The following is a 10,743-nucleotide window of genomic DNA, read 5'->3' as shown; positions in this document are numbered from 1 at the left end:
AAGGGAAAGGGGAGCCGCTCCGTGAGTCTTGTTGCCGGGAAGGCGGCGAGGTGCCGGGTGGAGTGGAAAGGTCGCGCGCGTCAGATTTGGAGTTCACTCAGCATCCTATCCTGGCCCATTTCCCCTAGTCCTTTCCCGGCCAGCCCTACTTGGCTGCTGGCGAGCGGCGGTGGAGAGGGGCCCTGGAAGTTTGTGGCAACTTCTCTATCCTGGGAGTCACTCGGGCGCTGGGCGCTCAAGTTGGAGCCCAGAGTTTTAGAGCCGAAGTACAGCGCTCGTCGAGCCCTCGCTGGCGATCGCGGGTCGGTCCTGGAGGGTGATTCAGGTTTGGGTTTGGGCGGGAAGCTAGGCTACGTGCGTACAGTCTCTGCTGGGGTTGTGGTCTCACAGGTGCAGCCCCCGGTCAACTCCTCATTTCCCTGCGACGGTACACACCCGAAAGCAGCGGCCTTCTCAAGTTTTCCTCCATTGCAGAGCTCCCAGGGCGCCCGAACTGGGGTTTGGAGAGCCGGAATGCGAGGGACTGAGGGGGCAAGTAGCAGGTCCGGAGAGTGACACGTGCGAGTGCTTGGCAAAAGGCGCTAAACAGGTACCTTCTGGGACGATCCCAGAAGACCGAGAAGACAGCAGCGTAGAGCTCAGGGTAGAGGTTTTGGCCCTGGCCTCCACTAGGGCCAGATTTTATTTAACAAGATGTCAACCACTGGGCCCTCTTGACAACTTTGACTTCTGCACCCTTCCTAGGGGAACTTTTTCTGGGACATACCGGATTCCCAGGTTTAGGATTTGGGTTTCACCTAGTCATAGGTACAGGGAAGACACCTAGTTCTGGAAAGAACCTTCCTGCTCGCGATTGATTGGGTTGCATGCTTATATCCTTGGAGGCCCGAGCACCCGACTTGCCCAAGAAGGCAGGAGGGGAGTGGACAAGAGTCAGAGCTTCATTCTGCTAGGAGTCAGGTTTTGTCCTTAAGCAGTACCTGGGATTTACAATGTTTTGGGCTGCTAACTGTAGCCCAGCTTTCCAAACTTTACTTAAATTTACACCTTATCCTAAGTGGATTTTCTGAAAGAGTGAGATTTATTCTGTAGTCAGATTCTCCTACAATGAATAAATTAAATAAATAAATAAATAAATAAATAAATAAGTCAGTCATGGCCACACTAAGTCTGAGGAAAGCCAGGGTTGAGGTGTTGGCTCTAAAATCCTTTATGAATCTCCCATGTGGAACTCGTGCTATGAGTTAGCAGCGGTTCTTTATTTCTATGGCATATTATTTTTGTAGAACAGTAGTAACTGCATACACTGGCTGCTCCAGTCTGCTGGCAAACATTAGCATTCAAGCTTACATTTTTGACAAATGTGCAGACAGGAATAGCATGAATAGGCATCTTAAATATTAACAACCCAAGCATCTGTTGTGAAACAAATTTAATATATTTACTCAGTCTTTCTCACATTGTTAGGAAAGGTTATAATAAGTGCTTAATTTCAACTTAACTTAGCAGAAGTAACTGGCGGCATCATTCACTACCTCCCAAGCTTTAACACAGTCACCAAGCAGAAATACTTTAATTAACTTGGTTAAGGGCATTGTTAAATAAATACACTTTAAGCAATGTGCATGCTATATAACATGCAACAGTAGCGAAATATTCATCCTATTTGTGTGCATTTTAAATGACTCCATCTTATAAATATACCAAGTATGTTTATTCTTCATCTCTATTTGACACTTATTAGTTCATTTTTTTCTAATGGAAACAATATTTTAAATGTAGAGTTGTTCAGTCATATGTAATACATAATATGTAAACAGGAGCAATAAAATACAAAGCATTGTTAAATTTGAATATGGCTACATGTAACAAGGTTATGCAAGAGAAATAAAATCACTGCTCAATTTTGTTTTCCTTTCTGAATAATGAATACAGATGATGGATGAAAAAAGAACAAATAGGAATTTCCTCCCTGAAGTAATAGCTTCTTAAAATGTATTTGAGGTAGGGGAAGGAGAACGATGATAAAGACCTAAAGAACTTCCCAAATCCACATAGCTATTTCCAGAATCAATGCATTCCTTACTTTCCCACAAGCTGAAATATGTAATAAATAATAGTTCTTTGTATGTAAAAGTATTCAAAAGGAATGCCTTTTGTTCACTCGTAATAAATTAATATATTCTTTGGTTGATAATCTGCAAAAGTAGTTCCTTTGTCTCCCGGCATCTTAAACAAGAGCAACAACAAAATGAATATTGGTTTATTCTTCAAAGAAGTCTGTTGTCAGCTATATGAACCTGTGACTGAATAAGCTGTGATGCTGCTGTGTGACGGCTGAGAAACACCACATTAGACTAGCAAGGTCTGAAAAATCTAGGAGGGAATTTCAATTATTTGTTCATGTGACAGTTTGGGGGTTGTAAATTAGGCCTAAAAAGGTCAGGTGACAGGCACCTGTTCCTCATTATTGTAGAAATCTTTTGGTTACAAACAGTGTTAAACTAAACACTACATGGGCATGTAACAGGGACTCTCTAAAGCACTCCAGTGGTTTTCATCTGCTCTGTAAATTTCCAAACAGGACATACATAGATAGGCCTTTCGTACAAACACATCATTTCTTCCATACGTGTTATATTGGGTGATTGCAATTAATATTAAATTAGTGCTTGGAATTGATGAAGTACATAAATGCATATGACTAAATCAGTCTTCTAATTATGTCTAGATATTGTAGTTGAATGCAAAAGTATTCTTTCTTTTTAAAAAAAAACACCTTTTTCCTTTGCAAATTATTGGTCGGTTATCAGAATTGTGTTATGTTTTAGGTGGAAAATCCTTCTAGGCACTTTTTTTTTTAGATGAATTCTCATTTAAAATGATGCCACAAAACATTTTCTCTCAGCACCCATATGTAAGGGGAAAATCAGTTGCTATATTTTGCAATAGCTTTGTACCATACATAAAATAGGAAGAAAACCACATTGTACATGAATGTAGGAGGGATCTTCAGACCTGGCTAGTCTCTTGGGATTATTCAGACTTCTTCCTATTGAAACAAGAGAGCACAGCTTAATTCCCATAAGTGGTTTCCTTTTAGATGTTTCAGAGAGCAAACTATGCATGTATATGGAAGAGACCACACAAGCATAAGGTGGCAGAATATTAGAGGTGCCAGTTACTTTTAATTAGCAGAGGAGGAAGAATTCGAGTAAAGTAAATAGCTCAGGTTATTCAGTTCTTTTATTTAAATATGTTCTTTAACCTTTTTTGCCTTTAAGTAGCTTGTGCTTATTATATGAAGCATTCCTTTTTAGTATTTGCTTTTGAAATTGATTTGGTCTTCCTATTCCAAAACTCTGTGATGATGATTTTTTTTTTTTTTTACAAATTGATTTACATTTTGACAGAATAGAGTTAAGTTAATTAATAGATCAGGCACGAAAAATAACCCACAGTAGGGTATATTTTCTGGTAAAATGAAAGTTATGTTTCAGCATGATGAGCACCAGGCTTCAGTAATCTGCTCCTCGTGTGCAATGAGCACTTCCTACTTCGAGCTAGCAGGCACCTACTGTTTATTTACGCTGCATTAAACTGACAGCTCAGCAATCAGAGGAAAAATATTACTTACCTTCCTGAAGTAAATACCAGTTTATAGGTTAGTGCACGTATTTATATTCCTGTCACCACCAAATAACGGCTCTGTTCTGTTTTAATATCTACCTGGGCTGTAACCCAGGGATTCACACTCTTCTTGGCAGGGAAGAAGGGGTCCACAGTTTTCCTCCCCACTCCCTAGTGGCAAAACTTTAAAGAAGAATCATAGCATCTTCTCATTTCTGTCATGTGAAAACTAGTTGGGAGAAATGCTGGACATTTTTCCTCTGCACCCCATCAAACCCCCAGCACGTTGGCATGCCACTGAACTGAACTCATCTTGAGGCATCCCCCGGACAGATGTGTTCAAGCACAGTCAAGTATGTGTTTGCTAAATTGACTTTCTGCAAAGTTTCAAACAGATCAAACTATCTGACTCCTTAGATGACGCCTGTGATAAGGTCCTCTTCCCTTCCAGTTCTGGAATGGAACACTTCAGTTTTTCATGCAGTTCTGCAAACATGCCTACAAAGGAGGGCTTGCTGGTTGAGTGATGGCTTCTTAGCTCCCCTCTAAACATGGTCTTGCCTTCTTTACTTTTCTTGTTGCTAATCTGCCATCCTCAAAATAGGGGTTGTTGCTACTTGTATTTTATTTGCTACTTTTATTTTATAATACTGAATATATTTATTGGTCCTTTCCCTTTCAAAGTCCCCCCTGAAACCTCAAAATCTTTCTAAAGTTCAGTGCCGAACCTCATGATTAACTTGAGACATCGCTTATTGTTTAAATTGGCTAACGAGCTCTCGCTCTTGTTGCCTACACACAGTTGTCAGCCTCTAACCACGGACTCCACTGACATCAGTGCAGAATATGGTCTTAATACGGCAAGCATGTAAATCAAATCCGTTACACAAGGTTCCCTTCCCTCCACTCTCCCAAAGAAAAAGCCTCTCCAGTGGTAATTTATATATCACTGCTGTTCTCAATGGTGAGTCTATTTAAGCTCGATGTCTTCTTAGAGTGTGATCAACACATTAACACACATTATTTTGTACTTTTGATCTTATGCCAGCGGTACCTTTTGCTGTTTATTTATTTATTTTTTTAAAGTCTTTTTTAAGATCAGATATTTCATTTTAGAGTAAATAGATACAGATTGTGTGTATATATATTCCGGGTGAGATTTAGTAGTAGAGCGTTTCTCTAGCATACTGGCCTATTTTTATTCCTTCAAGTCATTCTGTATCACTTTGCACAGTTGTTGCTGTCTGAAGGTTTGTAATAGTAATTCTAACCATCTCCTTCAATGGACTTCCAAGGATGTGATGCAGTTAGCGGGGGAGTCTGGCTCCGTTATGAGAGATGAAAGGTAGTTAGCTGATATATCCCAGGACTTAGGCCACTACTTTCTGCTGGGATTTATTTGGTCCAGTTATTTGACATTTAATGGAGAAGCACCTTGTAACCACACATTCAGAGTCTGTTCTGTTTCCAGGGGAGGTCAGGTCTTGCTGGAGACAGCATTTAAGTGTGTGTTAATTTATTCTCCCCATCACCCATTCTGGAGCCCACTTACTGTTGAACATATTTTTTGAGTGCCTACTGGTGCAGGTCCCCAGTGCTGAGGACGAAACCCTTACAGAGGTAGATGTCTGGCTCCACCTGGTTGTGACTTTACTAGACATGTCTGTGAATCTCAGCCAGTCTCCCTCTGCAGCTCCCTTCTCTCCACCCACCCAGGTGTGCAGGAAGTAGAGGGCGTTCTACCCAGCTGAAGGAGGGGGGGGGGGTTGGACTCTGCTCAGAGCTATGACCTGATTTGTGGGGCTCCCTCAGATCTGCAGACATGGTCCAGCTGCTTCCGAGGCAACTGGTAACCACCTCATTCGGGGACTAGCCTGCCTTGCTAGCCTGCCAGGGAGGGAACTTCAGCACTGTCACCCCATCAAAGACCTTCTAGGGTTAGAGTCGAAGATCAGCCTCTGGTGTTTGAGAGGGTAAGTATCAGAGAAGTTTCTACAGGCGCTCAGTTCCAGGTTGCAGCCACAGTGACTGACAGGCATTTTGCTCTGGTGATGTAGTTGGGCATTTGTCTCTGTGGGAGCTAGCTTTTTTTTTTTTTTTTTTTTTTTTTTTTGTTCCCTCTCAGCTGTGGATGATTTGAAGCCAGGTGCCAAGGACAGTTTTTCAGTGGGCATTCATTGCTGGGTAGTGAGATGTGCTAGTAGTCCCCAAGAGGGAAATTCTTAGACCTTTTTTCCTTGAGGCAGTTAAAGAAAAGCTAGTGTGTCATCTGTGTGGTGGGGAATTCTTCAGATGCAGTTTTCCTGGAAGCCAGAGCTGATGGCTAGAAAGTCTTCTGTAACCTTCCTCAGTGGTTTCTGGTGTGCTGCTAAAAGGGTGTGAATGACAGTTTGTCCTTTTAATGTTTTTAGTATGTTAAGGACTTTAAGGTGAAAGAAGTTTGAGGTTGTAAATATCTCACGGTAATATATTTATAAATAAAATAGCACTCATTCTGTGCAGATATCTTCTGAAATGGAGGTATCCTTGAGTAGATTTGTAGTCATAATTAGCTGTTTGATGTTGAATGCAATTGGGTTTTCTTGTTCCAGTGAAGCAGACAATGGGGATCATTGGAGATCAACAACAATTAATTCTATGTGATTCTTGATATTTAGCAAGCCGTTCCTTTGCCAAGGAAATATTCTTCTAGTGAATGAGGCACACAATACAAATGCTTACTGCTTTACATTTTTAAAGGTTCTGTAGAATCCACAAAATAATCTAAATAAAACAATAGATACCCTGCTTTATGATAGAACAGTTCTCTAGTCTGTGGGAGGCAGGATCCCTATTTTAATAACCATGCTTCCAAAAACTCTTAGGTGAGCTACTTTTTTTTTTTTGATGGTTTAAGAGGACTAAGAAACAATTTAGAACATTATCTTAAAAGTTTAAAAATGACAGCCTTAGTGTGTATGGAGTCATTGTATTGTAATCATACTGTATGCTTATTAGTGTTATTAGAGCAGTAGACGGTTAATTACAGCCTTTTTCTGAGACATGCTAACTGTATTAACAACCATGTTAAGGAAGAATGATGTATACCCTTGCATACAAGCTGCTGCTTGCTAGATTCTTGAAAAATATCTTTTCGAATGTATGGAGTCACATTTTTGGTCAAGAACCATCAAAGGTTTTTCACTAAGGTACTTTGCTTTAATTTTAAAACTTCTGCAAGTTAAGGAATGCCTTTGTTTTTTTCTTCTTCCATTAGCGCTGGCTCCATGGCTTTTCCTCCTGGCATTAGATATGCCTACCGCTCCTGCAGCGTTAGCTTTTCCACCCTGTATTTTGAGATGCCCACTTTTCCTTGTTTCTTGATGACTTTGGCCAATGTGGACCACAAGAAGCCTAGGGAGTTGATTTAGCCTGATGAATATTTTTTTGTGGAATCATTGTAGTCAATGTTCCTTAGTCAAATTACATTAGTCTCAATTCCATATAACCCCATATAATTTAATTCCATATAAATTAAATATATATTTGAACAGCCGACCACCATGATGATGCTCCTTGTCTAAATCTCTAACCTATGTTTCAGCTGTGGCTTCTGTCACAGCATAACGGTAACTGGAACCACAGGGTTTTGCTACCTAAACACTTGCCGTGGATTGGTTAACTGAATTCCTTTGATGGATTTGTAGACCTTGTAACCTCGTATGGTAGCGTTTAGAAACACAGGAGCATTCATCCTTTGGCAAGCTTTACAGGTATTGCTGTTATTTATTATCATACAATGTGTTAAACTACAGAAGGAAGTAAGTACAAGCTACATTTCTATACCAGATAAAATAGGAGAGACTGAATAGGCAAGTTAGCATCTCTTATCTTCCATACAGTAAGTACTCATTTAAGGAGAGCAAAATTAATAATTGGGTAATATTGAGTGTAAAGATTTATTGAGGAAAGAGACTTTTTTCTTTTAGCTTTCCATTTTTGCTGATGGATGTGCATCTAATCCTCCCATGATGCCTGCTGGGTAGGCTATTGAAAGTTTTTCTTTAAGTGTCGGAGGCTCCGTCCTCCACCGTGTTTTGGACAGCAGTACTAGAGTTTCTGTCTTATGCTCACCAGCTTTCCTTTAGGATTATGTTAAGTCTCCCTTTAGAAGTTGGGCTGTGCTAACAGACTTCTTCAGGATCAGCCCAAAGCACTGGCCTGCACTTGTTTTTGGGCAACCATGTAGGGCTTGGCTCTAGCTGTTACCCCAGAGCCCAGCACAGTGCACAGGAGTGCTGCATGCCTCCTTCATCTCTACCCTCCTCTTTCCAACTACAGTGGTATTTTCTCAGGACTCCAATAAGTAGATGTCAGCCATGATGAATTCGTGAAGACAAAAACTGTAGTTTTGTATCTCATTTGCCAATAGAATAGGATTTGCGGTGTTTATTTGAGAGTGTATCCTTTCATTGCTTAAAACTCACACAAGAGTCAACAATAGGGCTCAGTAGCCGGATGGGATGTTAACTTTCAGAGAGGTTACGGGCATTCTTTGAAAGTTATCTCAAAAAAAAAAAAAAAAGAGACACTTCTTTTAAAAATTTTATTATCTTCTTAAAGCATGTGTGGGACTATTTGCAAGGCATTCCTATTCAGTTACACACACACAAAAATATCCTTTAAGTGGTGCACTGCTGTGTGACCTATTGCATTATCACGCACATTCTGTCTCTTTAAAAACACACTCTCCTCTATCTGCCCTATTAATTGTTGATATGTTGCCATCCACGAGACAAAAATTAGAGCTGTAATTAAATAATCATGTGATGCTCCTTAGTGCCAGTGAGAGCAAACTCATTTTCCCAGGCCCTGATGGTCACTGATTATTGTATTACCACTGGCTTGCTGGATTTTTTTTTTTTAAACGATTCTCTTCTGTAGCTTCCCTAACCACTGGCCTTTTCAAAATTAAAGAAAGTAGCAGACATTGAGCCAGTTAATTGGCTGGAGGTCCTGAGGGATATAAGGTAGGCTTACCTTTTTTTTTTTTTTTTTTTTTTTTGCATTTGGTCACCTGGTAGATTCTTTGGGAAGGCTACATCAGTAGTGTGGTTGGCTGCCATTTAATTTACACTGGTGTTTTGGCTGGGATGGAGGCATATGGGGAATGCCAGGAGAATTACAAAAGGAGCTGGGTATTAAAATTCAGAAATGATTAAAATTGAAATAAAAGGATGCTGCTTCTTTGCCAGTACTCTGGCAGTCATAATGACACACAGAGATTAGCTTCCACACTCATCCTCTCCTTCTTTCTCATTTCCTCTTGTTTATTATCGACACATTTTCCTTATGTCTGTCTCTCATCTCTGTATCTTTTGTACTATTTTGTGTTCCTCCTTCTCTCGCTTTCCTTAAGCATGGAGAAGCCTACTTAACCTTATTATAACAATAACAGAATAGGTTATTAATATTTAATATGCACATGATTAAAATTTCTCTCCCTTAAACATAGGTCAGCTGTATTATTATTAACCAGCATGTAATTTTTCATTTAAAAATATTCCTATTCTGCCTTGCTGTTTCTGAAATACCTTCTACTTTAGTAGTGATTTAATACCTAATGTTTAGAAAACTGTGGACGGCTACTGAGAAAAGAACTTCCCAGTCATGGATAATCAGTTATGCATGAATTCAAATGTAACAGATGGAATCTGGTGAGTTAAAGTTTCTCTTTGTCTTAGTGGTTTTTTTTTTTTTAATTTGTTTGTTTGACACCTGTCTCTTATATATAGACAAACATCTAATGTAGCAGTGAGACATTTCCTTGTTTTTTCCCTTTTAAAGTGAACTTCAATTTTTCATTAATGTAAAGCAGACATACCTTGATCTGGCCCTAAACACCTGCTTCTTCTGCCCCTTCGTTTTATAGGCGTTGAATCCTGCTTAGCTTATGGCCACTCAGCCGGATAGTGGAGTGGGAAGGAAGCCCCACACCTAGTTTCCCTATCTTTTTTTCACTCTTGTTTTCTCCTATGTCAGATACCCTTTCTGTGGGAGTTGCTTAATAATAGGGTGTTACATTAACTGTGGGTTTTAAAGGGCTTCTGATGAAAACAATGGTGTCCCACTTTTAATTGAGTAATCCCCTCTTGCATGTTATGCAACTGTTAACTGTATGTTTACATGTTATTCCATATGTACATTATATACACATGTATATACATATACATACACATAGATGTTTAAACATACTTGGATATTGGCCAGACCATTGGGTTTTTCAAATCTATTAAGAGTTCCACAAGAGTTGGTTTTATATCTCAAACTGTGGCTCTTCCCAGCCTCCAAGAGATATTTACACTTGTTTAAAGCTTTTAAAATTTTTTAGTGATAACTTCTCTTTGTACAAAGTGAACTCAAGACTTGGTTTCAAGAGCCTTAATTACATTCAAAGAGATAAGAAATCTCATTTACATTAAATGTACCATGAATAGGGAGCTTTGCTTCTATTGTAGACGTGACGGGAGAAGGGTTGGTACTGACCGTCCGTCAAGCTGCATAGTCTCCAGACAGTTATAAGCTGGTCCCTATCAATAGTGTTCACAAATATGCTGTTTGTCTCTCACATGTGTTTATGTGTAAGAAATACAAATGAAAAAAGCCTTTTACAAATAAAATTAAATGATTAAAAAATAGCCTCAAGGTTCTCTAGTTCTTTTATAAAAGTTATAGTGTAGTATTATTTATAAAATTTTTGCTTTATATCAGCTGGAAATTTACATGTAAATGTCTAGTCCATGCTAGTTATCTAATAAATTAAGTTTTTTAATTTTTAATTTAATATTTTTATATATGTACTTATCATTACACATATATACAATAAACTACCTACAGCAAGAAGAACCACGAAATAATCAGGAATTATATATATGTTACATTAATAGTGTTTTGGCTTTTTTGTTTTGTTTTTTGAGACAGCGTTTCTCTGTGTAGCCTTGGTTGTCCTAGACTCACTTTGTAGACCAGGCTGGCTTCAGAACTCATAGAGAGCCAACTGCCTCTGCCTCCTGAGTGCTGGGATTAAAGGCATGTGCCACCATACCCGGTTTGTTTTGGCTATTTGTATTTGGC

At 39.3% G+C, this 10,743-nt stretch overlaps 1 protein-coding gene across 3 annotated transcripts in view; it reads left to right on the top strand.

The window, feature by feature from the left end:
- SATB1 (SATB homeobox 1) overlaps positions 1 to 10,743 on the top strand; it is a 94,928-nt gene that overhangs the window by 1,089 nt on the left and 83,096 nt on the right. The window contains exon 1 of one of the 3 annotated variants that reach the window (XM_084753321.1): positions 5,433 to 5,603. The exons of the other annotated variants lie outside the window; for them this stretch is intronic. The gene's annotated coding sequence lies outside the window, so the exon portion shown is untranslated. Of the gene's footprint in view, positions 1 to 5,432; positions 5,604 to 10,743 lie in introns of those variants that run through there. 3 annotated transcript variants of the gene reach the window in all.

Source organism: Acomys minous, assembly GCF_964271855.1.
Source record: "Acomys minous genome assembly, chromosome: 13".
Classification (NCBI taxonomy): domain Eukaryota; kingdom Metazoa; phylum Chordata; class Mammalia; order Rodentia; family Muridae; genus Acomys; species Acomys minous.
This window is presented reverse-complemented; position numbering and strand designations above follow the sequence as displayed.